Below are 20,650 nucleotides of genomic sequence, written 5' to 3'. Positions count from 1 at the left end.
TTAATAGCCCAAGTATAAGTAGTAATGGTCCGGCCAATTTTGGGACGGAAGGGCTTAAGATTTATGGGCCAGGCCCAATAAATATATAAAAAATGAGACTTAATTTAGCATGTAGCGATTTTAATGGGAAATATGGATCAACAAAAGGAATTTTTACCATCTCCAATTTCAATTAAATGAAAGACAATTCAGATTTCTTTTAGCAAAAATGAGAAAAAAATTCAATTAATTTGCAATATTTATTTTATTTAATTAATTATATTTATAAGAGCCAAATTAGGACTGGAAATATGTGTTAACCAATAATTCAGAATTATAATAATGATTCGAAGTGTCCCATCATGAAAGGATCAAAGACATGCATGATTCCCTTGTATGCCGGGAAAATTATATTCCATATTTTATTTTACTCTCTCATTCTATATTTTCATGATTTCAATTCTATTGTCGTCTTTAAATTTTAGTACTTATTTTATTTTAGTTCTAAAACCTTTAGTAGTTTGTTTTGGTTGAAGTATTTGAATATCTAACTATCATTCATTTAAGAGGTTAGAAACGATTCGACTAATTGAACTATGGTCATATTTACTCTAACCGAAACGTATTTCATCAATAGTAAAGTAAAAAATGGGTCACGGTTAAGTACATTTGTTGTTGCTTACTTGTCGTTTCGTAATCATAATGAATTGTGAGGTTCACCTCCAAATTTGTAATCACAATACCTAATCTAATTAAGAAATGAAAGGTGCTCAATCTAATTGTGTCTAAAAATTACGTGAGACCTATTAATGTAATCATTATTGTTACAGATATTGTTACTGTAACACTATGAGAATTATGAATATGTCACATCTATTGTTACCTTCTGTTGTCATTACCATTTTCGTCAAATAATAACGATAAACGTAACAGTAACAATAATGGTAACAGTAAATGTGATAGATTTGTAATTCTAAGTCAATGTGATAAAAAGAAATCTAATTATGTTTGTGATTAAAACTCATTATTATTGATCCATTAATGGAATTTCATTACGATTACACCATGGTTTAGTAAATGTGACCTATGTTCATCTCAACTAGTGTAGTTAAATACTACAATATAATTCAAATTATTTCTTTTTATAAATACATTATTTATGATATGTTTGGAAGTGATTTTGAAATGGATAAAATCACTTTTGTCATATTCAAAATCACTCTCAAATATGTCTTTAATAATTTAAAATCAATTTTGATGGTATGAAAATTATGTTTAAAAATATAAAACTAAACATTGAAATGAAAATCACTTTTGATAAATTACTTGTAAACAAAGCTTTTTAACTTCTTTCTCCACTAGAATCACTATTTCTAAAACCATCTTGGACATGTCATTAATATATATTTGAGAATGATATTAAAATAATTAAAATATTTTGTCATATTTGAAATCCCATTGAAATACATTTAGAACATATTTAGTAGAGAATTTAGATTCTATTTTATGTTTTCAGATTCATTGAGTTCATCAATTATATATTTGGCAAAGAACCCTGATTCTTTTTTTGAAAACTGTTCTCGGATTCTGTGATCCAAGTAGTGAAAATTCTAAAAACAACATTTTTATGTTTTCGTTGTATCCAGATTTTGAATTTTAAATTTTAAAATGCAGAATTATATAAAATAAAAATAAAAACATATCAATACAATACATCATGTAGTATCCAATATGTAATATGTAAGGTCTATGAACCATTTCATAAAAAGAGGGGAAGAGAATGACTTTCTTGGAATTTGACCGGTTGAATTTATTTTTTAAAAAAATATAATATGTATTATGTAATGTATTATACATTATATAATTTTACTAAATAATAATTATATAATTTTTTTAAACATAAATCATATTCATAAATAGTTTAATAGTAGTTTATTGTCAACTAAATATTAGTGGGTAATGATAATTAATTTTATGATTTATAAATGTATAGTATCAAACATATTTTAAACAATTGTTTAAATTAGAATCCAATTTCTAAATTTGTTACCAAACACATAACTGAAAACATGAAATATAAACTCTATTTTTATTGAATATCTTATTTTCAAATTCTCTACCAAATAGACCATTAATCACTCAAAATTAATTCAATGTTTTATTTTACACTTTTAATTATATTTTTCATAACTATTAAAAATGATTTTAAATGATTAAAAACATTATTTCTTTGATGATAAATCGTAAAAAATGGTTAAAAAATATTTTTCATTTTAGTTTATGTACTTTGACAAGTGTTATTGTTGTTCGTTTATTATCATTTTTTTATTAAAAAAAAACACTCTATTGCATTCTCTTTATAATTTGAAAAATATATCTATAACATTTATTTCTAATAATAATAATTATTATTATTTGAAAAATATATTTACTATATTTATTTCTTAGAGGATAATAATAATAATTATTATTATTTAACCAATTTCGATAGATAATTTTGAAATACTAAATTCAAGATTGATAGGTAGAGTAACTAAATTTGATTGATTGAAAGTACATGTATTAAAATGGAATGGACCCTAAAGTATATACTATCTATTAGTGTAAATTAGTTAGAAAAAAAATTGGGTATTATCTGAGTTGTACCTACCTATTTTTGTATATATTTTTGAGACGTCACAAGTTGTTTATCTATTCCGCAAGGGTTGCACCAGATAGTGGCCCATTAAAAATTTATGATGTGGCAATTCTCTTTTAAAAATTGAATTGTGTTTATTTATTTATTTTTAACTATATAAGAAAAAGGGATACATGAGATTATATTGTACCTAATAACTTTTATCCTCTCTCTTTCTTGTTAGTCATGTATATTCTATTGTGTATTTTAGAATAAAGATGTTCGAGGTTCAAATTACATTATCTTCCAACTCACATATTGTTTAACTTAGAAAAAGGAAACGAATCATATTATCCGCCGAACTAAGAGGAGGACCATAAAAAAAGAGGGTAAATTCAACATCTTTAATGAAGATATAACAACCCAAATCCTCTCTTTTTTGACCTAACTTTGAGAGTATTGATTGCAAGAACATGGACAGCATTCACAATAAGAGTTAGAATCTAATCCCATATGTTTTGTTGTTTGAAATTATTTTTCCAAAAAGCAAAAGAAAAAAAAGAAAAAGAAAAAGAAAAAGTCAAAATATGGATTATTGCAAATTCTTCTCCCTCATTCACGGAGTTCGGTTAGGGCGTTTACGTCTTTTTTCCCGACAATCATGTGTTCATATTACCATTTTTCCAACAATAACAACCTTTTATCATTTTAATGCATTATTATTTAAACCTTATTACTTATTAATATAATCTTCTTTTCCAATCTTAATCCTCTTGTTTTATGTGTTTCCACAACAATTATAATTCCATGTCTTACTTTTGTTTTTGGCATTTTTAAGCCAACAAAATTATTTTATATTGTATCCTTCTATCTCAAGAAAAGGGAAAATCCCTTTGATCAAGTAGTGAAAATTATATCTTCAAGATGATAATAATAATAATATAAGATTTGTGGTTATTGATATAAACACCTTTCTAATTGGATGAGACTATTTTTGTGAGTATAATTTTCACTTTTTATTGCTAAATTTGGGTTGACTTTGTGGCTTGATTCCATTATTTTAAATGGAAAAATTATTCATTGGGATTGGAATTCCTACTATGTAATTACATCTAATAATCATTAAATATATAGTTAAATTTTGAAAATTTTTCTAGTATTATAGGAATATCATACTCCCCTTATTTACCCTATAAATTTACCTTCATATATATTTGTGAATTTCACAATAATGTCATTAGGTCTCATTTTATTTTTAAAAGCACGTTGATATGACAATAATAAATATAGGTAACATGAAATTTTTTCTATGTTATCGTAGTATAGGAAATTTTTACGTCAAAATCTATTTGCCCTGATAATTATTTGAAATAGTCTCTAATTGTCAAATCCATTAGTTTGTTTTTTCAAAAGCATATACTAATTTAGTTGAAATGCCTAGTTTCTACAATCCTTTGATTTTTTATTATAAAAATTATATATATATATATATTTTTTACATATTGGTTTCTTTGTTTTCTCATCTATTTTTAGAAGTTTAAAGTTAAAAAAAAAAAAAAACTTATTTTCATTTATAAAATTTGGGAATTCAAATGTTTTATTTAATTAAGATGAATATCACTACAACAAAATTTAGAGAAAAGAAATATAATTTTTAAAAATCAAATGATTATGAAAGGGAGATTTAAAATTTTAAATATTTCCGGAGTCAAACTATAGAAGTTAGATATTTTATTCTCCAAATCCAATGTTACCATTCATGGACTCAAAATAAATATAAGGTTGTGTGTATACACTTAAACCTAAATATGGGGTTGTTTTGTTTGAATAAAGTTAACTTTAGACATTAATTATAAACTTGATTAGAGCTAGAGAGACAATAGTTTTCCATGAAACAAATAATAAAACCCTTTTTACAAAGTAACAATATAATGTAACATTACTTAATCGTGTCTTTGGCTTTTGACCCAATCTTTAATGTTAATTTGAGTCAATTACGCCGCCATGTTTGTCCATTAACAATAGATATATGCATCTCCATTGCTTTATCTACTTCCTTTTATTTTATTTTATTTTTTTACTTTTATTACATACATAAAAAGAAAAGTTTTTAAATTATTAAAAAACATGTTTCTTCCATTAGGTTTTGATATTATTAGTTTCACCCCCCAAATCCAATCACATGTTTCTATCCTACAAAAAAGTTTAGTTTGTCTCAATCCCATTTCACACGAAAGTAGCATCAAAAGTGTAATTTTCTAATTTTCAAAGTCTTTGTTTGTTATGTTATTAATTTGAGTTTGTTCTCTCACCATGAAATTGTCGACAATAAATCTCTACAAGTGTATAAAGTTTCAATATGCTTTATAATCTCTATTATTGAAATGCAAGTGTGACATATTAATGTACTAAGTTGATAGTATTAGATCAAATCCATGGTCTAACAAGATAAATTTATCGCTAAAGGTGAGAAAGAGCCAAACAACCTAAAAGTAAGCTTCCAATGACATTCACAAGAAAGCTTAATTTAACAACTTAAAAGTAGTTATCTACATTGTTACAAAGAAATAAGATAAATTAACACATTAATTAATCTAAATTAATAACTAGAAAAATATTCAACTCGAATATATATAGTGTGTAAGGGTGATCATTTGATCTTTTGACATCTTGGGTAAAATGTCGTATATATTTAAACTAGTTGAACTATGTTCATGTTGACATTTATTGTCAATATAACCTTACGAAAGGGATTAAAATTATAAACAAAATATAAAGTCCATAGGTGTAGTTTTTTTAGATAATTTTAGAAACAAAATAAGCAAGATGCATCACGATTGTGACCTCCCAAAAGCACCTCCAAAGTATCAAATTTACCTACAATATAATAAGTTGAAATGTTAGATTATATTATCAACCAACTTTATTGAATCTTTCAAACAATTCTAAGACACTAAACAAGCTCAAATTATCAATATTTCACACCTACCTCTCCACAAACACACAAAAACAACAAACATACACTTATTAATAATTCAACCCACTTCAATGAACGGTTTTAAAGTGGGTGTAATTTAAACTTGATGAATAAATGCAATTCAATCCCCTCTTCCCCAACATTCAAACTCCATGAGCACAACATTCAAACTTAAGGCACATACTTTTACAATTCATAAACATAAGAAAACTTTAGGTAATTACCTAAAACAAAGCTAGCTATATGATTTCAAAACTCTTCCCACTACAAGAATTTTAGATTTTAATCTTGGTTTAAAATTGACATTAAAAGACTTTAATGTCAGTTGAAAACCAACATTGAAGATCGTGTTATAAAAGATCTTTAATGTCGGTTGTCTTTAATGTTGGTTTAAATCAAAATTATAGCTGACCAAAATTTCAGTATCAATTGAATGCGATTGAAAACCGACATTCTACACCATCTTTAATATCGGTTTAAAACCAATATTTTACGCCATCTTTAATGTCGTGTTTTTACCAATTTTTTTTTCAATAATTGTCCTTTTTTTATGCCTCATTTTTAAAATTTTCTAATCCATTTTTAATGTCGGTCAAAGAGTTAAAAATGACATTATATATCTCATGTTGGGTTAGGAAATGTTCGTCATCGTATTTTATTAAAAAATATAAAAAATTGTTTATTGTAATGCGTGCATGTTATATTCTACATGGCAAGCCGACAATATTTTTCTTCCACCTATAAATGCACATAACACAAACTTAAAATATAACAATAGACAACAATACACTCTACCACAAAACTAAATACAAAGTGACCTACAATGAAAAACACTTCTATATTAATTTATCCACAAATAACAATTAGTACTTCCAGTCCATTCTATAAGTACTTATCAAATATGAATAAATACACTAACCAACATTTGTATATCGATATCACACTTCCATAGAACAATAATTAAAATTATCACATCACACTCATATGGAACCACCCGCCTCTCCAAAACTACAATTAGAAATATCAAATACTTTTATAATATTATAATCATTTCTCCCCTTCACACATATCAATCAGTACTTCCATGAGTACTTACACCAAATACCCATAAACAAAAAAATTATACATAAATCTTTCAATAAAAAGATTATGGTTAGATAACAATTCGTCTATCCACAAACCAACAATTAGTACTTTAGATTCATTTAAATTTGCATATTTTACTCAAAACTCGTCAAGATTAATTCTAAGCTAGCATTTACATTCTATTGAGACAAAAAAAAAAAAAAAAAACAATAAGTACATCCTTACACAAATTGGCCAACAAAACTTGCCCATTGTGTTCGAATTACGTCAATCTCTCCTTGGGTATATGCATTTTTTGTATTGAACTAAAAAAAAAAAAAAAAAAAACTCAACATAAATTTACATCATTTATTAAATTAAAGGTAGTATATAAAAAATAAATAATTTACGTATGAGGCTAGTAACAGGAGTAGTAAGATTATGCACTATTTCATGTATATACTTTTGCACATAGTACCCGTATCCTATAGAATCTAATTGACAGGGGCACTGCATGTGAAGAAGTTGAAAACAATTATTCTTATGTTTGAATTAACATAATTTGTTAAAATATGAATGTAAATTACCTTTATAGGTTTCCATTTTGGAGAAGACCGATGTTGTTGGAGATCATGCTTGGCTTGCCATGTTTTCAACCCACTAAATAGTTTGAAAACATTAGATTGTAAACATTAGCTAAACATAAATACTTGAATTAAGAGTTAAGAAAGTTCAGTTACACTTACATATTTATAACTCCATGAAATTCCTCTTGAACCTTACTTCAAATAGAGTCCAAAACATAAGCACAATTTTTTTGAAGATTGATTATAATAAATATCCAATGATAACTATAATAAACAATAATTTTGAAATATTAGTACGTGTATAATGCAAATTAAAAGCTAAAGAACTTGTATTTACTTACCCTGTGTTATATAGAATAGAATTAATTAGTCCAAATTAACCAATTTTAGTTGGTTGGCTAAATTTCTAGATCGAAGATCTAGAAACTTTACACGATATTTTTGCTTGGTCAATTATAAAAAATTTCTTGGTAATGTCATGGTCACATTCATCCCAAAGATACATAAACAAAGCAAAAGTTATTATTTAAACATGAAAAAGAATATACATGAAGAGTGTGAATCAAGATGAGTAATAATTATGCAATGTATGTCAATATACACATATAACCAATTTCAACCATACTGCAATAGTGAATCAGATCATCATGACCTAAATAAACAAATTTGTCCCTTCCAAATATGTGTTCATTCAAATTGATACGAATCATGTCTACATCATTCATGTTGTGTATGACATGTTCATTCAAGAGCTTGATGATGCATTCGTGTTCATATATTTGGAAGAGTGTCCAACGCTCTTAATTGTTGAATGCTCCTACCATAACCAAACAAGCAACAATTGTTGCTACATGTATGAATCTTCTCGTACTTCATTTCAAGAGCACCCAAAATCTTTTTTGCTTCATAAGTAGAAGTTGGAATTTCATTAGGACTCGATAATATATCATGAATTAATTCCAACAACTCAGTGAAACTCTCATCGCTCCATTCAAATTTAGCTTTAAAATAATATAACTTTACCAATGTAGATATTTTGGTAAAAGTTTTACAATTTGCGTACAATGGTTTCTTCGCATCATCTAGTAATTTTTCAAAATTATCGGATTTTTTTATTAAAATAGTTGTGTACAACCTCAAACATTCCAATTGTGTCATCAACATCAACATCAACCTCATCAATTTTGTCTCTTTCATTAGTTGACACATTTTCATTGCTTCTCTTAATCGGTAATGATTCACCGTAAAAAATCCATGTTTGATAACTTTGATCTATACCATTAAAAAATAAGTGATCCCTTATTGTATTCATATTTAGAGTCTTTGCATTCACACACTTCAAACATGGACAACTCATGACATTCGACATACTTGAATGTTGTAGACCATTTTTAGTAAGCATCTCAACCCCTAAACTATACTAAGTTGACATTCTATTAATTTTCATTCATACTTATCCATGGTTGTAAAATATGCAACTAAATCTACAAAAAAGACAAACAATAGCAAGGAAAAATTACGTAACCTTAAGCTTGTAAATTTAACCATAATCAATAATAAGATCTAAAATTTGTTTATATCAACATGATAAACACAAAAGAACATGAATAAAATATTTTCAAGACTAAAATATATCCCAAGAAAATGTTCTATAAACACATTAACCACAAAACAAAAAGATGATAGCAAGACCATCAAACAAGTTCATATTCATGAACTAATTTTTATCTCAACACTTTAAAATCTTATGAACCATAATCAACAACAATACCTAGATTAGTTTACATTAAATTTTGAGATAAACTCAAAAGAATAACATAAACAAAATATTAAAGGCTAAAATATAATTGGAAAAAAGTTCTAATATGTACTTGAACCACACCAAGCAAGACTATCAACCAATTACATATTCTGGAACTAATTTCATTCCAACATTTCAAATTTTCAAGAAATTTAATCATTGGAATAAAAATAAAATGAATGAAATAACACTTGAACCACACCAAGCAAGCTCAATCAACTAAGTAAGACCAAATTAGTTTATATATAATTGAAAAAAAAAAAGTTTTAATATACACTTGAACCACACCAAGCAAGACTAGCAACCAAGTATATATTCTTGAACTAATTTAATTCTAATATTTCAAAATTTCAAGAATCTTAATCATTAGAATAAAAATAAAATGAATTAAATAACTTTAAATTACTAAATTGAGAATATATATGAAAAGAAAATTTTACCTTTCCAAGCAAACAACAGATCTAAGATTGGAACAAATCTAAGCTGAAAAGATCCAAACTGGAGCTCGAAGATTGAAACGGATCTAAGCTGAGACTGACAGATCTGGCGAATGCACAACATCGACGAGCATTAGACCTTGTGAATAGAGCTGACTCACCACGCCGACGACCGGATTGGAAGAACCACGAGTAGATCAGGCAAATAGACGACCAGATCAGAAAAGCCCACAACTAAATCTACAGATCTGGCGCTGGGGACTCACCTCCACGGTGAGTTGAACTCCATTGAACCCCACGATGGAGCTAGCTGACTAGATCTGACGACCGGACGGCCTACCCAACACGAATGAGCTTGTACGACAGAGTTGGTCGATCTTTGAACAAAGCGAGTTGAACAACCCGTGAATGACACACGATTTGCATGGTCGAAAAAACTTGAGCGACATGACGATGACAGCAACCGGAACAACGTCGATGACGACAACGATCGGAACAACACCAACATGGTGATGATTGTTACGGTCAAGGGGAAGAGAGGGTTTGTAAGAGAGAAGTGAGAAAGGAGAGAGAAGAAAAGTAGTAAAATGAAAGAGAGATATTTTTTACTAAAGTTAAAAAAATAAATGGGGATCTTTAATGTCGATTTTAAACTGGATTGTAACCTATCTTTAATGTCGATTTAAAACCGACATTAAAGATCCATTTTTTTTAAACCGACATTATACATCCAGTTTCACATTTTCCAACCGACATTAAAACCCAAAATTCTTGGAGTGTCCCCTCCCTCCCCCCAATAAAAATACAACAACTACAAGCTTAGGAACCAAACTTGGCCAATCTAACCTTCATGAATAAATGCATACCATTTTAATGAGTCCCACAAAAGAATTCTAATAATGAAACTACACCAAAAATAACCTTGATGAATAAATGCAATTCAATCCCCTCCCCTCCCCCCCTTCCCCTCCCCCAACATTCAAACTTTATGAACACAACATTCAGACTTAACAAGACACATACTTTACAATTCATAAACATAAACAATACTTAGGTAATTACCTAAAAGAAAGCTAGCTATATCGTTTGCATCAATTTTTTGAAAGCTTCCATAAGCTACACTCATAGGTTTTCACTTTCTAAATAAAAGTAGACCTATCAAGTGCTTTTCTCCCCATAAGATTTAGGTCATTATTGATAGATACAAAATATATCTAAGTAAAAGGATTAGGAAACACCCAATAATAATTAAGACCATACAAATTTCTACACCTTATACAAAAAGTCAAAAATTCAGAACAAAATAAAGATATCAAACTCTAAGAATCAGGACAAAAGAACCAAAAATAAGAAAACGCCTTATCTAAATCATACAAAAAATTAAAATGAGGCAAAACTTACCTAGACGGTCGGATTTAACTAAAACGGTGGGTGGATGGATAGAGATCGGAGAGGCATGGTCGACAACGAAACTCAATCGAAACTCGACGTAGAAGAAGCGTGGTCAACAGAGGTGAATGGAGATTGGAGATCGACAAAGATCCACGAAGAGAGGTATAATCGTTTGAGCCCTAAATCCACATTTTTTCTCAGATTTGCAATATGATTACAGATTTGAGAGTTAAGGTTTTTAAATCCATCTCCTGTCAGGCCATCGAGCCGTCAGGAGATTATTGGCCAACTTTCGACAACTTAATGAAGGCTAACTCTCGACGAACATTATACGATGCTGGAAGTGAGTTCATACTCCCGATGCCTACTTTACGGCATCGGGAGAGAGCCTCTCTCCTGGTTAGTCATCTTTCAATGGATGTTTGTGACATCGAGAGAATCTATTTTTCTTGTAGAGTCAATAAGGATAACTAAATTTCTAATGTCTTACCATTCATTTTAAGGCCCGGATGCCATTACTCCTATGCTGTCATATGCTCTAATGGTTTGAGCTAAGACTTTATAAGGATGCAAAATATATCTTTTCTCATCATCATCTCCATATTATATGAGACAAATGTATGCCTTTGATTAGGGGTGGAGAAGTGAACAAGAATTATCTTCATTTTATTATCAATCAAACCACTGTTCAAGATCCACTCTAATTAAGATAGAAATTGGAAGTGAAGATCCACTCTAATTAAGAGAGAAATTGGAATTGAGATGAAAATGTAAGAAGTATTTTTTTTTTTTTTTTTTACTGTAATTAAATGAGAGACGACTCCTTTCCATATTGATCATATTATCTAGAAAACTAGGATAAAACTAGTATTAAGTTAAGATTTTAATTAGTTTCAACATATAAATAAACTTTTGTGTGTTACATTCTGATTCATTAAACTATCAACATTATGTTTGAGACTCCAAATTTTGCCTAGAAAAAAAGTTCTAGTTGTCGTTTTCTATAATTATTTAATTGATATAATCCTACCATAAAGATGTCATAGGTTTTAGAACAGAAAAAAATTGAAACTTTAAAGAATAAAGTAAAAATCAAGACTAAAATTCTTAAACTAAAATAGTATTTAAATATTATATCCAATAATAAAACTTCGACTCTTTGGAGCTGTCCAAGCAAGCCTTCTACCTTGCATACAATGAACAATATAGCTTTGTTTCTAAGGGTTAAGATGTTCCATTTTGGAGACAGTCTATATTCATAGAAAGTGAATTCATTTTTTTAAAAAATAAAGTAAATAAAAAAAATATATTTGAATTTGGATGGTGTTTATATCATTAAAAATTTCTCATAAAAAGATTTATAATATTAAGCATACTTTATGTTATTATAACTAAAGAATCAAGATAACCTTAATAGAGAGGCTACTTTGGCTATAATTTTGGTTTAGTTCATTGTTCTTATTCTACATTAAAAACGAGAAAGATTAACATACTATTTTTTTTTTTAATTAAAAGAAACTGAGGTACATTGGATTAACATTTCTTAATTATTGTCCTTGTACGAAAAGTATATTTAATTATTAAAATATTCATTATTTTCCACGTATGTCATTTTTTAAAGCTAACTTTGATCTATAATTATATTTTTGGATGCTTTAACTATAAACAAATAAATGAATTCTTTGGACGTCTAAATTCCTTAACTAATAATTCTATAGGATAATGAACTTAGTTGGCTTAATTTGACTACTGAGAAATTTGAATCAATGATGATCTTCTTGATTGTTTATTAATATAAAAGATAATTTTCATCCAATTGAATTTAATAGATTTGAAGGAGTATTGATCATGGGAATATATAACAAATATTGGTTTGTTGGATATTCTCATAATCATTTACATTTTTAAGTGTTTGCTTAAGAAGTCTAATTAGAGAAATATGAGTACAATGTAATCATCCTAACAAAATAGCGATACATTATAAATTATACCTTTATTATTTCTTATCTGTAAAGTTTATATCTTTGAATTTAGTTAGGTAGTTTGCAAATTCTTGTGTTCTTTTGAATTATTCAAAATTTTCAAATATAGTAAACAAAATAGAAACCAATACTTTGAGAATTTTATTATTTTATTATATTTATAAATAAGTTGGTCATTTTATTATATATGAAAACAACCCAAAAATCTAACCCCTCAATATTGATAGAATGGTGATTTGTTTAAGTCACTCTTAATAAATGAAAAAAATTAGAAAATACATTGATAGGTGAAATCAAACATGAGAATTGGGGTAAAATTAATGGATTACTAACTAACGTGATCTTAGTTCAACAGTGATGAGATTTTACTCTCTCTTTTTATATTACTTTCACTTTTTTTTCTTAATATTGAAACCGAAAGTTGAATTCTCTCTACCTAACATTTATTTTACTAATAAATAAATAAAGTAATACTTTATTTTAGTATAAAACGATTATATAAATGAATCTTTAATTTAGGGTTTAAATTTAGTACCAATAACTTACAACTTTCGATCATTTCTCGTAATTCTCAATTAGTTTCAAGTGAATCCTTTATGTTTTTTGCTTTTTAATTTCACAAATCAACCCTCAATAGAATCAAATTCTTAATTATTTCTTCCATTTTTGTGCTCAACTATAAAAACATTTTTTTAATATAAGCCTTAATACATATAATTCACTGAAACATTAAATTGTCACATATTTAATATAATAAGCATCAATAATAACATCAATAATTAGGAGATTTGATTAGACCTAAGATCAAACTTAAAACTATAGTTTAAAAATATAAACAAAAACTAAACCCACGAGACTAAATTAATCTTTTCTTAAAAAATTAAATTATATATATATTTAAAAAAGAAAGAAAATAGAAAATGTGAATGCATTTAATTGGTGGGACCCAACACGTGCGAAAAGGTAGAATGCAAAAGTAGCACGCTTCACAGCAGTGGACAATTTCCGTCTCCACCGTCCGATTTGCTTACTTTCATCAAAGACCCAACTTAAGTGGAGCGTAGTCATGTAGATTTAATCTCAGCCGTCGATCGTCTTCCTGTCACTTGCCACGCTGGAGCCGCAATTTAAAAAAGCGATGAGAATCTGCGTAATGGGATGCCTCCCTCCCTTATTAGTCCCCAACCTAACATTTATTTAATTCTACAAGTTTCTGTTTCCCTTTTCCTTTTTATCTTTTTTAAAAATAATTATAAATCTTTGCCCCCCTAATTCTTATACCACGAAACACTACCACACAAGCATTAATAATCATTAAACTTATTAAAAAAAACTTTAAAAATACTCCTATTATTAGCCTATAAACACTCATCCACTAATCCTAATACTTGTTTTTGAACTTTAAAACTTACATTATAACTCTTAGCTTTACAACGAAAAAAATAATAGTTAATTTTTTTGGAAGTTTTCTTGAGCTTCAAAAGAACCAATTTTAAAACAAATTATATCTATTTTTTTATATTCGTTTGTCCAATTTTTATCCAAATTTTCTCACAACAAAATATAAAACAAACTTCAAGTTAAAGTATCAAACCCCACAAAATCTCACATAATTTCAAAATCAAAATATCTTCTTAAAACTTACCAAAACAATAAATAGTCAAACACAAAAATGACGTATTTGGATATTAAAATACACTCAATCACTAACATATGATCATGTTAAAAAAAAAAAAAAAAAAAAAAAAAAAAAAAAAAAAACTTAAGCTCTAAGGTCCCCTTGGTGCTTCCACTATTATTATTATTATTTTTTGTTGTAATCTATATACTATAATTGAAGGGTGCAATTTGTTTGTTTTCTTTTTTAAATTTAAATGAGATAAGTAAAGATCAAACGTAATAGATAATAAAAAGGAGAGTTAAGAGAGGAGAAAAATAAAGAAAATAGAAAAATGCTAGGTTATAGATAGAAGTAGGGGAAAGAAGAGGTTATGTGGTGTAGATAAACGGTAAAGATATTTTAACTTTTTTCTTTTAAGGTAGGGTACTAACACAACGTTTAAAAGTTAGAGACATCTTTGCAACGAGGTATTAATTGTATTTGTTCATATTAACAATAAGGTATTTTTGGACTATTACATATTTTAAAAGGATATGGCTGTTTAATAAACAAGTATTTTTTATAATATAATATATTTTTTTAAAAAAATTCTCTCGTCTTCCCTTCTTTCTGTTGGAATGATTTTGTTGTTGTTATGCAAATGAGAGCAGACATGGCAACTAAGAATAGGACTTCTTGTTCTGTCCTACCTTAATTTCTATATATATTTTTACATATATATATTTACACGTCAGCCTCATTATTATATATTCTCATTAAAAAAAAAGAAAGAAAGAAAGAAGAAACTCAGCACTTTGTTTCTTTAAAGTTCAGTTGTATTCTTTTCATCCATATATATTTATATATTTTTTGAAATTTTAATTTGTCCATCTATAATTTAGTGATCAAGACCTCTCAACATTTTATTTTATTTTTTAAAGTCGTAAAACGTCTTCATTCATTTATGTGACGTGCTTATGTTTGAAACAAAATCATTTTATTTCATTAACGGATCTTAATCATTCTTATTTTAATTTGACATAGTATTAAGTTTGCTAACATGAATATATTGAAATAGAAATTCAAATGTGATAGTTAAACCTCTCCTTCCATACGTGTATCGTTGTTTAGTTGGATGAGTGGATTTGGATAAATAAATGATTGAGATTTTTAATGAAAATTTTAAATAATAATATAAATATGAAAGCAGAGTTGAAGAATAAATATGTAAAATGATTGGTTGAAAACTCTCAAAAAAAAGTTTATATATATATATATATATATATATATATATATATATATATATATATATATATATTTGTTGAAAAGGGTCTAATTTTGGCGATTTTTCTTTTGTAACATTGGAAAAACGGTCTCTTTACTTGTGAAAAGATGATTTTCATTTTTTTATATTTGTCATTTTCTATTATTTTGTTTGTTATTGATAGCTATATATATTTTACTAATATATTTATCAATTAAGATTTTCAAAATATTCACATGATGTTTTTATTATCAATTTTAAAGTTAAAAATTCGAGTTTTAGAAAAAAAATCATTATTTTTTATTTATTAAAATATGAACACATTTCATGCATAATCTATTTATTCTTTTCTATCTTTTTGCAAACCTATTTGACAATCAAACCTCATCTTTTATTTTATTTTGTTCTTATTTATATAAATAAAGAACAAAACTATGGAAATATGTTTCCTTGTTTTCTTGTCTATTATTTAAAAAATATCATTATTAACGAATCATTTAAAATCACAACACTTATTTTCAATTATGTTGATTAGGAAACGATGTAAAGAAATAAATACAATCTCACTATGAAATGATAGTATAACTTTAATCATAATTAATTATTTTTTTCCTCTTACCTTAGGACACAAATTAAAATTAAACTAAACCTATTTCTTAATTAAGAAATTTTTTATTTTTATTTTGATACAAGAAAACATAGTGAAGATGAATTAATTACTTCATAGCAAAATGTTGTTATAATTTTATTTGTACTAGTTTGTCCGGTTCTTTTTATTTCTCGACACTGATTAAAATTATATATATATATATATATTGAAGGGTATGAAGTTTCTTATACAATAATTAACAATGTTGCTATTATAAAAAAGAAAAAAATAAACCAAAAGACATGAATGAAGGTTTTTGGGAACAAAGACCAAGCTAAAAAAAAGGACAATTTATTCTTAATTTATTATTATATATCTTTAAAAAGAACAATATATTTTTTTCTTCCATTCATACCCTCCGTACCATAAAAAGAATGGTGCTAATCAAGCAACAACCCACTCAATATATATTCCTGGTTCCATTCATAAAAATTATATATGTGTAAACTTATTTTACTTGTTGAATTTCACGTTTATTTGATTTTGGTTTCCTTCAAGTATTCATTTTCTTATTTAATTTTTCATAACAAACCGTTTTAGCGTTTGTTGATAATTTTTTTTATAGAAGATTTCTAACATAAGCCTAAGCAGCCAATTATTTAAAATTAAAATTGGATAAGAACTAAATAGGTTATTATACTCTCACGTTTTTAATCCAAAATAAAATATTTAGACCATATTTGATAACTATTTAGGATTTGTTTGATAATCAAATTTTGTGTTTTGTTTTTAGTTTCTAGTTTTTGAAAATATATTTTTGGTTTTTCAGTTTTTAAAAAACAAAAACCATATAATATATAACTATTTTTCATATATTATAACTATAAAATTATATCTTATTTTATTATTTTTTTAAAAAGTCCATATTGATAAACGCAACATCAATATTTTAAATGCACTGGTTAATTGCAAATAAAATGAAGAAAAATAAAAAACTATGAACATATCAGCAAAATAAAGGATTTTTTTTGTTTGTTTGTGTTAGAGTGGATTATAGGAGAAAGCAATGATGAACATAATTAATTTGAACCCAAAAATTTCACTTTTTTTCTCTTTAAGACGATTTTGTTTCCTCTAGATAATTTTGTATATAAAGGAGATAAAAATTATGCAGATGGGAATTATGAGAACAATTAAAAAAGGTATATTTTCTTAATTGAATTAAAGATGAGTCATCAAACTTTAATTTTAAACAAACTAGTTGAATTTTAAATTTTGTATTTAAATTAAATATAATATAACATAAATCATACTTACATATATTTTTATTGGGAAAATAATAATAATCATTGTTTAGTGAATAATAATTACAATAATATGTAATTTTAAACTTAATATAACACATTATACTTAAAAATAAAAACATTTAAATGAAAAGTTGTTAGATTAGAATGAAAATGAAAATATTTTTAAGGGTTATTTTCAAATATAAAAAAATGAACTAACATATTTATAGCAAAATGTTGCTGTCTACCGGTGATAGATAATGATAAACATCTATCAATGTCTGCTATCATTGTCTATTATCACAAAAAATAAAATTAAAAATCAAATAGTTAACAAAACTATAATATTATATATATTATATATATTACAAAAAAAAGGTTTAATTTAGATGCCCATTCTTAGTTTCAAAAGATCAAGTGACATTTACCCATTACTCCATGTGTTTGTCTATGTGTCTCAAGATTACACACTATTAGTATCCATGTTGTTGAAGTTGATGTCCTAAATCTCGTGAGTCCTATAATTTGTAATTGTAATGTATAAACGATTTATTTATTTAATAAAATTTGAGGTATTTTATCTAACATTTAGTAGTATTAACCCACAAAACCAATCAACCAATATCCAAAGTTATTATCTGTAGCTTAAACATGTATGTAGAGACATATAGGTGGTGGATCATGTCTAAGTGATAACCTAAATGGTTTGTAGTAGATGGATAAGGTTGGATACCACAAATACATATATGTAGAGACTTATCCTGGTGACACTACGAATACAACCCACTTTGTAGTTGTTACAGTTGTTGTAAAGTGCTACAATAATCTAATTCTGATCATTCATGTAGAGACATGTGAGCGGGGATGTTCTACACAAAAGGGTTTGTATAAGACTAGACCACGAAATGAATAGTCTCATTATATAACGTCGTTAATAATAGAGACCTATATTTCACCAGGATGACCATAGGTGGTATGATCTGAATCCTGAATGAGTTGTGAACTTCTGCCTATGAAGACGGTCCTTTGATTTGTATGCGTGAGAGTGGCCTGATCATCGGCTCAATAAGCCTACTATTTTTGGGATTCGTCTGATTCGAGAGCTGTGAACACAGCTACACAAGACGAAATTCACTCATTCCCTAATGTCTGAGTAAGTAGATAAATTGCTTTCTTAAGGGCTGATTCCGAGGCTTTAACAATGTGGTGCCACACCCCTTCTTGGCCCGAGAGGGGTTTGGTCATAGTTGGATTATGACTTATTGTTTACTAAAGGGATCAGTGATACTTAAGGAGTTAAATGTAACTACAGGGAAAAACGATATTTTTGGCCCAGCTGTACTTACGAGTAAATTGTGAAGGGTCATCGTACTATTGACTGATTATATCCAATGGATACAGAAATAAATCTATAGTGCGAAGAGTGCAACTGTCAGTCTTTAGTGGAGTGACTAACAGTTAATGGATGTTGAATAATTTAATTATTCAAGTATTTAATCTAAAGATCCATAAGATCCCCTCTGTAGCTCAACTAGGATTATTGAGAATTAATTTTCAATTAATTTGAATTGTTCAAATTAAATGAGGGATTAATTATATATGATATAATTAATTTAAACTAATTATATGTGATATAATTAATATAATGTATTTGATACATTATTATGAGAGGAAATAAATATTTGAATACGATTCAAATACTAATTATATGGATTAGATTCATATAATTAAATTTAATGTAAATTTGATTTATATTAAATACCATGAATGACTGAGAGAATTTAAAATATAAATTATATTGTATTTGATACAATATAAAGCTATAGATTATGTGTTATATTTGATATAACATATAGTTTAATACATATTATATGATAAATTGGTTATCATATATATATATATTAACTTTCATTTATTAAATTATTTGAATTTAATTGAGGAGGGAGTTGACTCCCTCCTCCTATTTTCTCTCTTATCATTCGTGGGAGTGGAAGTTTTTACGATAATTTCTTCATCTTCTTCACAGAAGATTATCATAAAGTGTCTGTGAGTTTTTTGGTCTCAAAAGAATTCTCCTAGAAAAATTCTCATCTCTCAAATTTCATCTTTCTCCCAAAATCATAGCAGAGCCCACACACTTCTGCTAATTCTCAACCACTACGAGGAATACATGAGGCTCTCTTGTGGTGGTGTCTAAAGTTGGGTTTGTTGATTTTTGTTCGTGTTTCTGTACGGAGAGTTTGTGACATTTTAAAGAAGAGATCGTGAAGGCTTTAGTTCTTCAAATCTCGAATCACGAATAGCGTATCTCGATCAACTGGAACAATATCATTTCTTGAAGTGAATGCTATGAATTTTAATAATCATGGTCGAGGTCATGGTTAAGGAAAAGGAAGAGGAAGAAATACTTATTATTTTCGTGGTGGTTGTTCTAATCATCCAAATTTCAAAAGAATCGCTCGAAATAATGATCATAAAGGAAATGCTCCACAAGATAAGAATTCAAAAGACGATAAACAAAAATGCCCGAAATGATGATCATAATAGGAAAGCCTTCAGATGTGGTATGACTGGTCATTAGTCATATATTTTTTGTACATCGAAACACTTAGTTGATCTATATCAAGCTTCCCTAAAAGAAAAAGGGGGAAATGTGGAAGTTAATTTAATTAACCTACCAAGATAATGATATATTTGACTCATCCAATATGACAAATTTGGATGTGACAGACTTCTTTGAATCTCAAAAGAAATTCGACACAATTGATGGAACATCAAGTGTTTCTTTTGACTTTGAGAATATCTAGACTTAATGTTGTTTTTTTTTTATCTATCTTCATCCTTTTTCTTAGTTAATGTTAAACCTTTGTATATTCCAAGTGTTGTTTTTCTTATTGTAATTATTTTCTTTTAATAAAGAAACCTGGATCATTTTCATATATCGGGTGATTAAAAAATAAACAAAGAAGTTTTATGTTTGACAGACAGTGCAGCCACACACACACAATACTTACAAGTAAAAAATATTTCTATAAACTAACAGTATTAGAAGAAAAAGTCAATACAATATTAGG

The 20,650-nt window shown here is 27.2% G+C and overlaps 1 pseudogene; it reads right to left on the bottom strand.

Annotated features, from left to right (window-relative positions):
- Positions 1-6,880: 6,880 nt before the first annotated feature.
- Positions 6,881-7,950, bottom strand: LOC150031925 (uncharacterized; annotated as a pseudogene).
- Between the last annotated feature and the right edge of the window lie 12,700 nt (positions 7,951-20,650).

This window comes from Benincasa hispida, chromosome 12 (genome assembly GCF_027475165.1).
Source record: "Benincasa hispida cultivar pf3 chromosome 12, pf3_genome.v1.1, whole genome shotgun sequence".
Classification (NCBI taxonomy): Eukaryota; Viridiplantae; Streptophyta; class Magnoliopsida; order Cucurbitales; family Cucurbitaceae; genus Benincasa; species Benincasa hispida.
The sequence above is the reverse complement of the archived record's forward strand: the minus strand, read 5'-3'. Positions and strand labels throughout refer to the sequence as shown.